Genomic DNA, 18,551 nt, shown 5'->3' on the forward strand with positions numbered 1-18,551 from the left:
AGGAGGCCTAGTGGAGGCGGCTCGGAGGCGCACCGGCGTGGGCGGAGCCCAGCTGCAGAGGCGAAACAGCGGGGCCGTAGAGTCCGCGTCGATCCCCGTGTCTCCGTGCTCATCTAGGTCGTTGTCAGATTGCCATCCCGGATCCGAGTCCTCCAGGTTGTGGGCTCGTGCCCCTTTTTTTTAATATCAGATCGGATTAAACAATTTGCAACCGGCCGCCGGCTTCCATCCATAGATAGGATAAAGAATCAGAACCATACTAGCAGCAGCAACAGCATGTACTGATATGATTCGGGTCTTGATGCACACGTATACGGCCATACGTACGAGCGCCCGGGTGATTACGCGTGTGCGTTTGTGCTATTGGTGACCCGACGATTTGATGCATAGGTGCAGAAACGAAGATCGATTTTCTCTTGGTCTCGATGTATCACAGATCGCGGCGGCGGGTGCGCAAACACAACCCTAATTTCCCTTAATCTCAAACTTGTATACACCGGATCCAAACTTAATCATGCTCCCGATCACAAAACAACAAATTTGTCGGCTCTTCCTCATTTGACGAATTTGCAAGCTTCTCGATCCCTAGGAGAGATCCCTCCAAGGGCTCAACACCACCGTGCGCAGGCCTCATGGTGCGCGCCAACTGTCGTGGAATTGTCACGACAGATGTCCTTAGTGTCAGGACTTAGTCGCGAGGCCAACGCATCTATGTGGTAGCTTGAGAGGGGTTGAGTGGGACGAGAGACGCAGGGCGGATCATCATGCAAGACAAGGATTTAGACAGCTTCGGGCCCCGGGAAACATCATCCGGTAATAGCCCTACATGCTGTTTGAGACTAGGTCTCATTATCATCACGAGGGATTCGCCGTAAACCGGCTCTCCTCTTTGTGTCTAGCCCTAGATATTGTTTCTTCTTGCCCCCCCTCTTTGGGGAGCCCTGCCCCTCCTTATATATGTTGAAGGGGCGGTTTACATGTGGAGTCCTATTAGGATTAGGACTAGTCTATCTCTAATACAAACCGGATACAAGCCCTGGTCTTAACTCCTTGTAAGGTAAATATTCCTCATGCCTTTCCTCTTAAACCGGCCCACCATAGTATGAACCGGCCTTCTGGGCCAGTCATCCATCTGACCCGCCCGCCGGGTTACTAATGAACCGCCAAGACCGGGCGGGTAGCCGGTGAACCGCCAAGCTCCGGGCGGGTTACCAGTGAGACATCCAGTCCGTCCGGTTTATACTTCCGTCCGGTTTACGCCACGGGGTATATCCCCGACATAGGGTCTGAATTTATCACAAGCAAACACAACTGCTAAAAGTTCCTTTTCGGTAGTAGCATCATTTCTTTGAGCATTGTCTAGAGTCTTACTAGCATAATGGATAACATTTAATTTCTTATCAACTCTTTGCCCTAGAATAGCACCTACAGCATAATCACTAGCATCACACATAATTTCAAAGGGTAATTCCAATCAGGTGGCTGAACAATAGGTGCAGAGACTAATGCTTTCTTAAGTATTTCAAATGCTTCTACACAATCATCATCAAAGACAAATGGTACATCTTTTTGTAATAAATTAGTCAGAGGCCGAGAAATTTTTGAGAAGTCCTTAATGAACCTCCTATAAAATCCGGCGTGACCAAGGAAACTTCTTATACCTTTGATGTCCTTGGGACATGGCATCTTTTCAATAGCGTCAACCTTGGCTTTATCAACTTCAATACCTCTTTCAGAAACTTTGTGCCCCAAGACAATACCTTCATTAACCATAAAGTGGCACTTTTCCCAATTCAAGACAAGATTAGTTTCTTCACATCTCTGCAAAACTCGATCAAGATTGCTCAAGCAATCATCAAAAGAGGAACCATAGACGGAAAAGTCGTCCATGAAAACCTCACAAATCTTTTCACAAAAATCAGAGAATATAGCCACCATGCATCTTTGAAAGGTAGCAGGTGCATTACATAAACCAAAAGGCATACATCTATAAGCAAAAGTACCAAAAGGGCATGTAAAAGTAGTCTTTGATTGATCTTTAGCCGACACAGGTATTTGATAGAAACCAGAATAACCATCTAGAAAGCAATAATGTGTATGTTTGCATAATCTTTCTAGCATTTGATCAATAAAAGGTAAGGGGTAATGATCTTTCTTAGTGGCTTTATTTAATTTGCGGAAATCAATTACCATCCTATAACCTGTAATAATTCTTTGAGGAATCAATTCCTCTTTATCATTAGGGACAACAGTAATACCTCCCTTCTTAGGGACACAATGGACAGGACTTACCCACTGACTATCAGCAACGGGATAAATTATACCTGCCTCCAGAAGCTTGAGTATTTCCTTCCTTACCACTTCTTTTATTTTAGGATTCAAACGTCGTTGAGGATCACATACTGGTTTAGCATCCGCTTCCAAATTTATTTTATGCTGACATAGAGTGGGACTAATGCCCTTAAGATCATCAAGAGTATATCCAATAGCGGCACAGTGCTTCTTCAGAGTTTTCAATAATCTTTCTTCTTCATGCTCTGAAAGGTTAGCACTAATAATAACAGGATATTTTTTTTTCATCAAGATAAGCATACTTAAGATTATCAGGCAACGGTTTAAGCTCGAAAACGGGATCACCCTTGGGTGGAGGAGGATCCCCTAGGATTTCAACAGGCAAATTGTGTTTCAGAATAGGTTCCTGTTTAAAGAATATTTCATCTATTTCCTTTCTTTCATTCATAAACATATCATTTTCATGGTCTAGCAAATAGTGTTCTAAAGGATCACTAGGAGGTACAGCAATAGAAGCAAGACCAATAATTTCATCCTTACTAGGCAATTCTTCCTCACGATGTTGTTTACTGAATTTAGAGAAATTAAACTCATGAACCATATCATCCAAGCCAACAGTAACAACATTCTTTTTGCAGTCTATCGTAGCATTAACAGTATTCAAGAAGGGTCTACCAAAAATAATGGGACAAAAGCTATCTTGTGGAGAACCAAGAAGAAGAAAGTCAGTGGGATATTTGGTTTTCCCACACAAGACTTCAACATCTCTAACAATTCCCATTGCAGCTATAGTATCTCTATTGGCAAGTTTAATTGTAACATCAATATCTTCTAACTCAGCAGGTGCGATATCATGCATAATTTCTTTATATAAGTCAATGGGTATAACACTAGGACTAGCACCCATATCACATAAGCCATGATAACAATGATCTCCTATTTTAACAGAAATAACAGGCACACCTACCACAGGTCTATGTTTATCTCTATCATAGGGTTTAGCAATTCTAGCAGTTTCACCAGAGAATTCAATGACATGCCCATCAATATTATCAGACAAGAGATCTTTAACAATAGCAATATTAGGTTCTACTTTGACTTACTCAGGAGGTGTATAAGTTCTAGTATTGCTTTTACGAACAACAATTGAAGCTTTAGCATGATCCTTTACTCTAGCAGGGAAAGGTGGTTTCTCAACATAAGAGGTGGGAACAATAGGATCATTATAAGTGATGGTCTTTTCTTTAACTTTAATAGGTGCAGCTACTTTTACTTCTATGGGAGGATGATATTTAAACCACTTCTCCTTGGGGAGATCAACATAAGTAGCAAAAGATTCACAGAAAGAAGCTACTATCTCAGAGTCAAGTCCATATTTAGTGCTAAACTTAGGGAAAATATCGGTATCCATAAAAGATTTAACACAATCAAACTTAGGTGTCATACCTGACTCCTTACCTTCGCCGAGGTCCCAATCTTCAGAGTTGCGTTTAATTCTATCCAATAAATTCCATATGAATTCAATAGTCTTCATCATAAAAGAGCCAGCACAAGAAGTATCGAGCATGGTGCGATTGTTATCAGAAAGCTGAGCATAAAAATTCTGGAGAATTGTCAATTTTGAGAGCTCATGATTGGGGCATGAATATAACATTGATTTAAGCCTCCCCCAAGCTTGAGTGATGCTTTCTCCTTCGTGAGGCCAAAAATTATATATATAATTGCGATCACGATGAACAAGATGCATAGGGTAATACTTTTGATGAAATTCCAATTTCATTCTTTTATAGTTCCATGATCTCGCATCATCACATAGCCTATACCATGTCGATGCGTCTCCCTCCAAAGATAAAGGGAAAGCCTTCTTCTTAACAACATCATCAGGGTATACCTGCAAGCTTAAATAATCCACAAATATCATCCAAATAGCATAGATGCTCGTCGGGATGCTTTGTCCCATCTCCTGTAAAAGTATTAGCCAGCAGTTTTTCCATAATACCCGAAGGAAATGCAAAAGGAGGTTCATTTTCAATAGGTTCAGTAGGTTGAGGAGCAACTCTTTGCTCTACTGGATCGGGTGAAGATACCCCGAACAAGCCCCTCAGAGATTCAGTTTCCATAGTAACAAGTGACAGAAAATTTCAGCACACTATATAAATTTTTCCTTACCAAAGGCGCTACACTCCCCGGCAACAGCGCCAGAAAAGAGTCTTGATGACCCACAAGTTTAGGGGATCTATCGTAGTCCTTTCGATAAGTAAGAGTGTCGAACCCAATGAGGAGCAGAAGGAAATGATAAGCGGTTTTCAGCAAGGTATTCTCTGCAAGTACTGAAATAAGTGGTAACAGATAGTTTTGTGATAAGGTAAATTGTAACGAGCAACAAGTAACAAAAGTAAATAAGGTGCAACAAGGTGGCCCAATCCTTTTTGTAGCAAAGGACAAGCCGGACAAATTCTTATATAAGGAAAAGAGCTCCCGAGGACACATGGGAATATCGTCAATCTAGTTTTCATCACGCTCATATGATTCGCGTTCGGTACTTTGATAATTTGATATGTGGGTGGACCGGTGCTTGGGTGCTGTTCTTACTTGAACAAGCATCCCACTTATGATTAACCTCTATTGCAAGCATCCGCAACTACAACAAAAGTATTAAGGTAAACCTAACCATAGCATGAAACATATGGATCCAAATCAGCCCCTTACGAAGCAACGCATAAACTAGGGTTTAAGCTTCTGTCACTCTAGCAACCCATCATCTACTTATTACTTCCCAATGCCTTCCTCTAGGCCCAAATAGTGGTGAAGTGTTATGTAGTCGATGTTCACATAACACCACTAGAGGTTAGACAACATACATCTCATCAAAATATCGAACGAATACCGAATTCACATGACTACTAATAGCAAGACTTCTCCCGTGTCCTCGGGAACAAACGTAACTACTCACAAAGCATATTCAAAGCAAATTCACATGACGCAAAATGGACGTATCAGTGCGTAGTCCCCAGGATATGATTTATTATTTCTCTGCTAAATATTTCCCTGCTCATAAAAAACAAGCTGCTTTAAGGGATATATATAATTTTGTGCAAATTGAAGAAGAGAGTCTCCCACAAGCTTGGGGGAGGCTTCTCCAATTACTTAATGCTTTTCCTGATCATCCTCTTAAGAAAAATGAAATACTTGATATCTTTTATAATGGACTAACCGATGCCTCCAGAGATTACCTAGATAGTTGTGCTGGTTCTGTTTTCAGGGAAAGAACACCGGATGAAGCTGAAATTCTATTGAATAATATGTTGACAAATGAAAATAATTGGACACCTCCGGAGCCAATTCCTGAGCCTATTCCTAAACCAACTCTGAAGAAGAGGGGTATTCTATTTCTCAGTCCTGAAGATATGCAAGAGGCAAAGAAATCTATGAAAGAAAAAGGTATTAAAGCTGAAGATGTTAAGAATTTACCTCGTATGGAAGAAATACATGGTCTTAATTTACCGCCTGTTGAAGAAACATATGATCTTAATCCTTTACCTATTGAAGAAATTCATGGTCTTGATAACCCGACACAGGTAGGAAAGGTAAATTCTCTCTACAGATATGATAAATCTGAAATCCTATTTACTAAGTTTGCTAGCCCATGCTTAGATGAGTTTGATAAATTTATGGCTAAGCAAGAAGATTTTAATGCTTATTTTGGTAGACAATTGAAATACAATTCAAATATGCTTGAACACTTGGGTGATTATATGGCTAATGTCGAAGGTGAACTTAAACTTATTAGTAAACATGCTTCTATGGTTACCACTCAAGTAGAACAAGTACTTAAAGCTAAAAATGATTTGCTCAATGAATTGAATAGTAAGAATAATGATAATGCTGTTAGAGTTATGACTAGAGGTGGTAGACTGACTCAGGAAATTTTGTATCCTGAAGGCCACCCTAAGAGAATTGAGCAAGATTCTCAGAGAAATAATATAGATGCACCTAGTCCTTCTAAAAAGAAGAAAAAGAAAAATCACAGGACTTTGCATGCTTCTAGTGAACCTATTACTGAAACACCTGAGAATCCAAATGATATTTCTATTTCTGATGCTGAAACTCAATCTGGTAATGAACATGAAACTAGTGATAATGCTGATAATGTTCATGATGATGCTCAACCTAGTAATGATATGATATAGAAATTGAACCTGCTGTTGATCTTGATAACCCACAATCAAAGAATCAACGTTATGATAAGAAAGACTTTGTTGCTAGGAAACACGGTAAAGAAAGAGAACCATGGGTTCAGAAACCCATGCCTTTTCCTCCCAAACCATCCAAGAAAAAGGATGATGAGGATTTTGAGCGCTTTGCTAAAATGATTAGACCTATCTTTTTGCGTATGCGATTAACTGATATGCTGAAAATGAATCCTTATGCTAAGTATATGAAAGAAATTGTTACAAATAAAAGAAAGATACCGGAAGCTGAAATTTCCACCATGCTTGCTAATTATACCTTTAAGGGTGGAATACCAAAGAAAGTTGGAGATCCAGGAGTACCCACTATACCATGCTCCATTAAAAGAAATTTGTTAAAACTGCTTTATGTGATCTTGGAGCCGGTGTTAGTGTTATGCCTCTCTCTTTATATCGTAGACTTGATTTGAATAAGTTAACACCTACTGAAATATCTTTGCAAATGACTGATAAATCAACTGCTATACTTGTCGGTATTTGTGAGGATATGCCTATTGTAGTTGCAAACGTTACTATTTTAACGGACTTTGTTATTCTTGATATTCCCGAGGACGATAGTATGTCTATTATTCTTGGAAGACCCTTTTTGAATACTACAGGGGCTATTATTGATTGCACTAAAGGCAATGCCACTTTTCATGTTAATGGTAATGAGCATACGGTACACTTTCCGAGAAACAACCTCAAGTTCATAGTATTAACTCTATTGGAAAAATTCCATCGATTATATTTGGAGGTATTGAATTTCCTCTTCCTACTGTCAATAAGAAATATGATATTCTTATTATTGGGAATGTGCATATCCCCGTTGAGGTAACATAGTGTTACTCGAAATTTCTCCGGTTCCATGTTATTCGGAATGAGTTCGTTAACAAGACTTGATCAACCTTGTTAGTGGATTCCTTTTGATGATCATGAGATGGATGAAATTAGAAGGCACAACCTGCTGTACCCTCCTTTTACTTTCTGTTATTCATATTAAATAAAATAAAAATAGCATTTTTTGTCTGTTATCTGATTATCCGTGCAATATAAAAATACCCCGAAAATAAAAGTTCTCCAAATGCCCTGAAATTTAAATATGATTTTTTCTGGAATATTTGAGAATATTTGGCACTGAGAACACAACAGGGGGGTCAACCACCTGCCCACGAGGGTGGAGGGCGCGCCCCCTGCCTCGCAGGCACACGGCGGCCCTCCTCCACTTATCCTTTCACCCACACACTCCTTCCTCCCCCAAACACGAATAACCAGCTCAAACCCAAGTCCAAGCTCGTTTTGCTGCCATTTTTGATCTCCTTGCTCGAAGCACCTCTCACAAAACTGCTTGGGGAGATTGTTCCTTGCTATGTGACTCCTCCATTGGTCCAATTAGTTTTTGTTCTAGTGCTTTATTCATTGCAAATTTTTGCTGCTTAGGCGACCTTGTTCTTGAGCTTGCATGTCAAATTTATATGGTCAAAAGTAGTTTTGATGCATCATATAGGCCCTAGGCACTTGTAGGAGTAGTTGCTATCAATATTATTGAGTTTGGTTTACTTTTATTTTGAAGTTACTAGAAATTTAAGAATTTTTTAGAAAATGATGAAGAGACTTTTGAGGGGCTCATCGAGCCGAAGCTCGAAGGAAAAGGCACCGAAGCCTAAGTATAATCTGCCTCGCACCGCGGAGGTTCGGTCATGTGAATGGTCTTCCGATGATTTCTTGAGAGCAGCCGTGATTTATGAAGATTTCCATGAATTGGCTAAGAATGCAGGCGTCACCGCTTTCCTCCACGACCAACGCGATCAGATCTCTTACTCACAAATATCTTTGTGCAAAACTTTCATTTCCATTCTAGGAGCTCACCACCTACGGTGGAGTTTCATTTATATGATGAGCATAAGGAGATGTCACTTTATGATTTTTGTCGGGTTTGTTTAGTCCCTTTCGAGGGCAAGACAGAGGAACCACATCGCGAGGATGTGGATGGGTTTATTGATACTATCACTGTAGGGGAAACAAGGAAGGTTTCCGATGCATGAATCACTAGCATACATTTTCCTGTTTTATGCTATTTTGCATTATTTGCTAGTCGTTGTTTAATTGGTCGCGAAAACTGTGGAAACCTTAGTGTCCCTGATATTATTATTTTGCTCCATGGTTTATACGGTGATAACTCTGTTAGTATGGGCGGTACTATTGCTAAATGGTTAAGTCTGAACCATACCAAGGGCCCCATCTTTGGAGGCATCTATGCTTCACGCCTAGCTGCACATTTTAACATACCTATTAGGCATTATGAGAAGGAAGAAAAGGTGCTGCCTCGTGTTTATTTAGATTATAAAAGTATGGTGGCACATGATTTTATTGTTAAGAATAGGGAAGGAGAGCTTAAATACAAATTGTTCTTTGATAAACATCATCCTGAGACTATTACCCTGCCTGCTCCTTCTTTGTTTGATTTATCTGCAGGCCAGTACCTTGTTCTATTAGAGGCTATTCACGCCTACCGGAACCCTGCACCAGCCATGGAGCCAGAGCCGGAACCACAAGTTGATCCTTCACGACTGTCTAATTACCAGTGGGATCCGGAGATGATTGCTAGCCAGTGGCAATCGGAGTCTTCTTCTTCATCACAGTACGACCCCAACTATTATTATGGATATCTGTCAGGCCAGCCATGGCCATAGACCAACTTAGGCCAAAAGCCTAAGCTTGGGGGAGTACGTATTTCTCATGGACATTACATTTATGTTCACACATTTATTGCTAGATGTCGGTGCTCATACTTTTTCATTGTATCATCCATGCTACTTTATTTCCTTTTTATGCTTTCTTCTTGTGTGTTTGATAAACCTTAAGAAAAACAACAAAAAAATTAGTTGTAGCTTTTAATTAGTTTACTTTCCATGCTTGCAGTAGTAATTAAAAAGAAAACCCAAAAAGATTTCCTGTTCTTCTTTTACTTGTTGGGAGCTCTCCCGTGTAAATAGTTTTATTTCTTTTCTTTCCTTTGGGGTCGATAGGAGAAGACCGTAATTAAATTGTTGAAGTGGCTCTTGTATGCATACTTGTTGATCTGAGAAAAGAGCCCATATTGCCTTGTCTTCTCCTGTTTATTGAATGCTTGCAGATTCCAGCTTAGTCCAATGCACGAGCACTATTATTATTATTATTCACATCGTTCGGTCGTCCAAGTGAAAAGCAATTATGACGATATATGATGGACTGACTGAGATGAGAAGAGCTGGTATGAACCCGACCTCTTTTTTTTTGTAAATATGATTAGTTCATCGTTCCTCATTCAGCCTATTATGAATAAACATGTTTGCAATGACAACTAGAGATCATAGTTTGTTGTGCCATGCTTGATTAGCTATGAGTTATAATGGTTTACCTTGCGTGCCAACATGCTATTGAGATGGTTGTGATGTGGTATGATAGGGTGGTATCCTCCTCTGAATGATTTAAGTGACTTGACTTGGCGCATGTTCATGCATGTAGTTGAAACAAAATCAACATAGCCTTCACAATATTTATGTTTATGGTGGATTATATCCTACTCATGCTTGCATTCGATGTTGATTAATTTTAATGCATGTTCATGACTGTTGTCGCTCTCTAGCTGGTCGCTTCCCAGTCATTTGCTAGCCTTCACCTGTACTAAGCGGGAATACTGCTTGTGCATCCAATCCCTTAAACCCCAAAGTTATTCCACATGAGTCCACTATACCTACCTATATACGGTATCTACCTGCCGTTCCAAGTAAATTTGCATGTGCCAAACTCTAAACCTTCAAATAAATATCCTGTCTTGTATGCTCGAATAGCTCATGTAGCAACTAGGGCTGTCCATATCTTCCATGTTAGGCGGGTTATTATCAAGAGGAGTGGACTCCGCTCCTCACTCACGAGATAAATGGCTGGTCACCGGGATGCCCAGTCCCATGCTTTATGCAAACTAAATCAAAATAATTGCAAACAAAACTCCCCCTGTGACTCTTGTTAGTTGGAGGCACTCGTTGTTTCGAGCAAGCCATGGATTGATGCTTGTTGGTGGAGGGGGAGTATAAACTTTACCATTCTGTTTGGGAACCGCCTATAATGTGTGTAGCATGGAAGATATCGCCATCTCTTGGTTGTTATGTCGACAATGAAAGTATACCACTCAAAATATTATTCACCTCTATTTCAAAACCGAGCTCTGGCACCTCTACAAATCCCTACTTCCCTCTGCGAAGGGCCTATCTATTTACTTTCATGTCGAGTCATCATCCTCTTATTAAAAAGCACCAGTTGGAGAGCACCACTGTCATTTGCATCCATTACTGTTAGTTTACATTGAGTATGGCTTGATTGAATCTCTTTTACCATGAATTACAATGTCTAGTCAGTCCTTGATCTTTAAAGGTGCTCCGCGCTTATGTTTTGTGGTCTCAGAAAGGGCTAGCGAGATACCATCTTGTTAGATCATATTATGATTGTTTTGAGAAAGTGTTGTCATCCGAGATTTGTTATTATTGCTCGCTAGTTGATTATGCCATTGATATGAGTAAACATGAGACCTAAGCGTTATTGTGAATATGGTTAGTTCATAATCTTTGCTAAAAACTTGAATGCTGGCTTTATATATTTAGAACAACAAGAGCAAACAGGGTTTGTAAAAGTTTTTCTTTATCACTTTTAGTTTGTCAACTGAATTGCTTGAGGACAAGCAAAGGTTTAAGCTTGGGGGAGTTGATACGTCTCCGTCGTATCTACTTTTCCAAACACTTTTGCCCTTGTTTTGGACTCTAACTTCCATGATTTGAATGGAACTAACCCGGACTGATGCTGTTTTCAGCAGAATTGACATGGTGTTATTTATGTGCAGAAGCAAAAGTTCTCGGAATGACCTGAAACTCCACGGAGCGTCTTTTTGGAAATAATAAAAAATATTGGCAAAAGATCAAGACCAGGGGGCCCACACCCTAGCCACGAGGGTGGGGGCGCGCCTGCCCCTCTTAGGCGCGCCCCCTGGAGCTCCTCCGACCTCAACCCCAACTCTATATATTCACTTTCGGGGAGAAAAAAATAAAGGAGAAGGATTCATCGCGTTTTATGATACGGAGCCGCCGCCAAGCCCTAAAACCTCTCGGGAGGGCTGATCTGGAGTCCGTTCGGGGCTCCGGAGAGGGGAATCCATCGCCATCGTCATCATCAACCATCCTCCATCACCAATTTCATGATGCTCATGGCCGTGCATGAATAATTCCATCGTAGGCTTGCTGGACGGTGATGGGTTGGATGGGATCTATCATGTAATCGAGTTAGTTTTGTTAGGGTTTGATCCCTAGTATCCACTATGTTTTGAGATTGATGTTGCTATGACTTTGCTATGCTTAATGCTTGTCACTAGGGCCCGAGTGTCATGATTTTAGATCTGAACCTATTATGTTTTCATCAATATATGAGAGCTCTTGATCCTATCTTTCAAGTCTATAGTCACCTATTATGTGTTATGATCCATTAACCTCGAAGTGACAATAACCGGGATACTTACCGGCGATGACCGTAGTTTGAGGAGTTCATGTATTCACTATGTGTTAATGCTTTGTTCCGGTTCTCTATTAATAGGAGGCCTTAATATCCCTTAGTTTCCGTAAGGACCCCGCTGCCACGGGAGGGTAGGACAAAAGATGTCATGCAAGTTCTTTTCCATAAGCATGTATGACTATATTCGGAATACATGCCTACATTACATTGATGAACTGGAGCTAGTTCTGTGTCACCCTAGGTTATGACTGTTACATGATGAACCGCATCCGGCATAATTCTCCATCATTGATCCATTGCCTACAAGCTTTCCATATATTGTTCTTCGCTTATTTACTTTTCCGTTGCTATTGCTATCATCACTACAAAATACGAAAAACACTACTTTTGCTACTATTACCTTTTGCTACCATTACCACTACTATCATATTACTTTGCTGCAGATATTAAGTTTCCAGGTGTTGTTGAATTGACAACTCAGCTGCTAATACTTGAGAATATTCTTTGGCTCCCCTTCTGTCGAATCAATAAATTTGGGTTGAATACTCTACCCTCGAAAACTGTTGCGATCCCCTATACTTGTGGGTTATCAATGATGCCCCTCAGGATACGATTCTCCTCCTCGAGCTTATTGACTTGCTGCTTGAGGTCCATTATTTCCTTTCGGAGTTTTCCTGTAACAGCCAAAGCTCCCTGCACCCAAGGGTTCTGCATAGCTGCGGGAGAACCAGTGACACTCCTTTTCATATTCTCATAAGAAAGAAATCTAACATTGGAAGGGATAACCGAGTTTGGAATAGCCGAGCTCTGCAGTTCTCCCATTGTGAATCCATCTCAGAAGCGGGAAGTGACTTCTTGATCCTCTTCCATGGCATCTATCCTCTTCAATTCAGCCTCCATCTCTTCCTCCGTTGCTGGACCAAAGAGGTCAACATTGTTGTTTGTCATTGATCTCGGTGCCGGATGAGACACCCGGCTCTCCCCGACTGACTCTTGCAAAGACATCTTGCTCTAATCTGCAACAACAACAGCTCGAAACACAAACAAATGATAATTGCGTGATAAGGGAGTCAAAAACCCCGTGTATATAATGAATTTTTACCGACCAAAATACGTAACGTGTAAGAAAATGGAGTTCGGAGAGCACACGAGGTGACCACGAGGTAGGGGGCCGCGCCCAGGGGGTAGGGCACGCCCTCCACCCTCGTGGAGCCCTCGTGTCCTTCCTGGACTGCTTCTTATTTTTCTATTTTTCTAAGTATTCCAAAACGGAGAAATATTGCCTTAAAAACTGTTTTGTAGTCGGTTTACTTACCGTACTGCATACCTATTCCTTTTCGGAGTCTGAAACATTCTGGAAAGTGTCCCTTATGTATTCATCTAGGGTTACGGGTTCAATAACATTGGTTTCCACATTTATGGGATTACCTGAGATATAATGTTTGATTCTTTGACCGTTCACCACCTTCGGATTTGTGCCTTCGAAGTTGTTGATTTTTATGGCACCGGAACGATAGACCTCCTCGATAACGTAAGGACCTTCCCATTTAGAGAGAAGTTTTCCTACAAAAAATCTTAAACGAGAGTTGTATAGCAATACATAGTCACCTACATTAAACTCACACTTTTGTATCCTTTTGTCATGCCATCTTTCGGCTTTTTCTTTAAACAACTTGGCATTTTCGTAGGCTTGGGTTCTCCATTCATCAAGTGAGCTAATGTCAAATAACCTCTTCTCACCGGCAAGTTTGAAATCATAATTGAGCTCTTTGATAGCCCAATAAGCCTTATGTTCTAGTTCGAGAGGTAAGTGACATGCTTTTCCATAAACTATTTTATACGGAGACATACCCATAGGATTTTTATATGCAGTTCTATAGGCCCATAATGCATCATCAAGTTTCTTGGACCAATTCTTTCTAGACCTATTGACAGTCTTTTGCAAAATTAATTTGAGCTCTCTATTACTCAATTCTACTTGATCACTAGACTGAGGGTGATAAGGAGATGCAATTCTATGATTAACATCATATTTAGCAAGCATTTTACGGAAAGCACCATGAATAAAATGTGAACCAGCATCAGTCATTAAATATCTAGGGACTCCGAATCTTGGAAAAATAACTTCTTTAAGCATTTTAATAGAGGTGTTATGATCATCACTACTAGTTGGAATAGCTTCTACCCACTTAGTAACGTAATCAACAGTAACTAAAATATGTGTATATCCATTAGAGGCAGGGAAAGGTCCCATATAATCAAAGCCCCAAACATCAAATGGTTCAATAACAAGTGAATAATTCATAGGCATTTCTTGACGTCTACTAATATTACTAATTCTTTGACATTCATCACAAGACAAGACAAACTTACGGGCATCCTTGAAGAGAGTAGGCCAATAAAAACCGGATTGCAATACCTTGTGTGCAGTTCTATCTCCAGCATGGTGTCCTCCGTAAGCCTTGGAGTGACACTTGCGTAGGATCTGTTCCTGTTCATGCTCAGGTACACAACGTCTAATAACACCATCTACTCCTTCTTTATAGAGATGTGGGTCATCCCAAAAGTAATGTCTCAAATCATAGAAGAACTTTTTCTTTTGCTGGTATGTAAAGCTAGGTGGTATAAATTTAGCAACAATGTAATTAGCATAATCAGCATACCATGGAGCAGTAAGAGAAGCATTTATGATATTTAATTGTTCATCAGGAAAGCTATCATCAATAGGTAGTGGGTCATCAAGCACATTTTCTAACCTAGACAAGTTGTCTGCAACGGGGTTCTCAGCTCCCTTTCTATCAACAAGATGTAAATCAAATTCTTGTAGCAAGAGAACCCATCTAATAAGTCTAGGTTTAGCATCTTTCTTTTCCATAAGATATTTAATAGCAGCAGATCAGTGTGAATAATTACTTTAGAATCAATATAAGGTCTGAACTTATCACAAGCAAATACAACTACCAAGAATTCTTTTTCAGTACTAGCAAAATTTCTTTGAGCATTGTCTAGGGTTTTACTAGCATATTGAATAACATTTAATTTCTTATCAACTCTTTACCCTAGAATAGCACCTGCAGCATAATCACTAGCATCACACATAATTTCAAAAGGTAAATTCCAATCAGGTGGCTGAACAATAGGTGCAGAGATCAATGATTTCTTAAGTATTTCAAATGCTTCCACACAATCATCATCAAAGACAAATGGTATATCTTTTTGCAATAAATTAGTCAGAGGCTGAGAAATTTTTGAGAAGTCCTTAATGAACCTCCTATAAAAACTGGCATGACCAAGAAAACTTCTTATACCTTTGATGTCCTTGGGAGATGGCATCTTTTCAATAGCAACAACCTTGGCTTTATCAACCTCAATACCTCTTTCAGAAACTTTATTTCCCAAGACAATACCTTCATTAACCATAAAGTGGCACTTTTCCCAATTCAAGACAAGATTAATTTCTTCACATCTCTGCAAAACTCGATCAAGGTTTCTTAAGTAGTCATCAAAAGAGGATCCATAGACGGAAAAATCATCCATGAAAACCTCATAAATCTTTTCACAAAAGTCAGAGAATATAGCCATCATGCGTCTTTGAAAGGTAGCAGGTGCATTACATAAACCAAAAGGCATACGTCTATAAGCAAAAGTACCAAAAGGGAAGTAAATGTAGTCTTTGATTGATCCTTAGCTGACACCGGTATTTGAGAGAAACCAGAATAACCATCTAGAAAGCAAAAATGTGTATGTTTGGATAATCTTTCTAGCATTTGATCGATAAAAGGTAAGGGATAATGATCCTTTTTAGTGGCCTTATTTAATTTGCGGAAATCAATTACCATCCTATAACCTGTAATAATTCTTTGAGGAATCAATTCATCTTTATCATTAGGAACGACAGTAATACCTCCCTTCTTAGGGACACAATGGACAGGACTTACCCACTGACTATCAGCAATGAGATAGATTATACCTGCCTCAAGGAGCTTTAGTATTTCCTTTCTTACCACTTCTTTCATTTTAGGGTTCAGCCGTCGTTGATGATCACGAACTGGTTTAGCATCTTCTTCCAAATTTATTTTATGTTGACATAGAGTGGAATAATGCCCTTAAGATCATTAAGAGTATACTCAATAGCAACACGGTGCTTCTTCAGAGTTTTCAATAATCTCTCTTCCTCATGCTCTGAAAGGTTAGCACTAATAATAACATGATATATCTTTTTCTCATCAAGATAAGCATATTTAAGAGTATCAGGCAATGGTTTAAGCTCAAACACGGGATCACCCTTGGGTGGTGGAGGATCCCCTAGGATTTCAACATGCAAATTGTGTTTCAGAATAGGTTCCTGTTTAAAGAATACTTCATCTATTTCCCTTCTTTCATTCATAAACATATTATTTTCATGGTCTAGCAAATATTGTTCTAAAGGATCACTAGGAGGTACGGCAATAGAAGCAAGACCAATAATTTCATCCTTACTAGGTAATTCTTCTTCACGGTGTTGTCTACTAAATTTAGAGAAATTAAATTCATGAGACATATCATCTAAACCGATAGTAATAACATCCTTTTTGCAATCTATCTTAGCATTAACAGTGTTTAAGAAGGGTCTACCAAATATAATGGGACAAAAGCTATCTTGTGGGGAACCAAGAACAAGAAAATCAGCAGGATATTTAGTTTTCCCACACAAGACTTCAACATCTCTAACAATTCCCATTGGTGAAATAGTATCTTTATTGGCAAGTTTAATTGTGACATCAATATCTTCTAACTCAACAGGTGCAATATCATGCATAATTTCTCTATATAGGTCAATAGGTATTGCACTAGCACTGGCACCCATATCACATAAGCCATGATAACAATGATCTCCTATTTTAACAAAAATGACAGGCATGCCTACCACAGGTCTAGGTTTATCTTTAGCACAAGGTTTAGCAATTCTAGCAGTTTCATCACAGAAATCAATAACATGCCCATCAATATTATCAACCAAAAGATCTTTAACAATAGCAATATTAGGTTAAACTTAAACTTTCTCAGGAGGTGTATAAGTTTTAATATTGCTTTTACGAACCACAGTTGAAGCTTTAGCATGATCCTTTATCCTAACAGGGAAAGGTGGTTTCTCAACATAAGAAGTAGGAACAACAGGATCATTATAAGTGATAATCTTTTCTTCAACTTTAATAGGTGCAGCTACTTTTACTTCTATGGGAGGTTGATATTTAAACCACTTCTCCTTGGGGAGATCAACATAAGTAGCAAAAGATTCACAGAAAGAAGCTACTATCTCAGAGTCAAGTCCATATTTAGTGCTAAATTTACGAAAAACATCGGTATCCATAAAAGATTTAACACAATCAAACTTAGGTGTCATACCTGACTCCTTACCTTTGTCGAGGTCCCAATCTTCAGAGTTGCGTTTAATTCTTTCCAATAAATCCCATTTGAATTCAATGGTCTTCATCATAAAAGAGCCAGCACAAGAAGTATCGAGCATGGTGCAATTGTTATCAGAAAGTCGAGCATATAAATTTTGAATAATCATCTCTCTTGAGAGCTCATGATTGGGGCATGAATATAACATTGATTTAAGCCTCCCCCAAGCTTGAGCGATGCTTTCTCCTTCGTGAGGCCAAAAATTATATATATAATTGCGATCACGATGAACAAGATGCATAGGATAAAACTTCTGATGAAATTCCAATTTCAATCGTTTGTAGTTCCATGACCCCGTATCATCACATAGCCTATACCATGTCGATGCATCTCCCTTCAAAGATAAAGGGAAGACCTTCTTCTTAACAACATCTCCGGTTACACCTGCAAGCTTAAATAATCCACAAACTTCATCGACATATATTAGGTGCTCATCAGGATGCATTGTTGCATCTCCTGCAAAAGAATTAGCTAGCAGTTTTTCTATCATACCCGAAGGGATTTCAAAGCAGACTTTTTCATTTTCATTTTCAGTAGGTTCAGTAGGTTGAGGAGCAACTCTTTGCTCTACTGGTTGGGGTGAAGATACCCCAAACAAGCCACTCAGAGGATTACTTTCCATAGTAACAAGTTACAGTAAATTTCAGCACACTATGTAAATTTTTCCTTACCAAATTCCACCTACCAAAGGCGCTTCACTCCCCGGCAACGGCGCCAGAAAAGAGTATTGATGACCCAAAAGTATAGGGGATCTATCATAGTCCTTTCGATAAGTAAGAGTGTCGAACCCAACAAGGAGCAGAAGGAAATGGTAAGCGGTTTCCGGCAAGGTATTCTCTGCAAGTACTGAAATAAGTGGTAACAGATAGTTTTGTGATAGGATAATTCGTAACGAGCAACAAGTAACAAAAGTAAACAAAGTGCAGCAAGGTGGCCCAATCCTTTTTGTAGCAATGGACAAGCCTGGACAAACTCTTATATAGATAAAAGCACTCCCGAGGACACATGGGAATATCGTCAAGCTAGTTTTCATGATGTTCATATGAT

Source organism: Triticum aestivum, chromosome 3A (genome assembly GCF_018294505.1).
Source record: "Triticum aestivum cultivar Chinese Spring chromosome 3A, IWGSC CS RefSeq v2.1, whole genome shotgun sequence".
NCBI lineage: Eukaryota > Viridiplantae > Streptophyta > Magnoliopsida > Poales > Poaceae > Triticum > Triticum aestivum.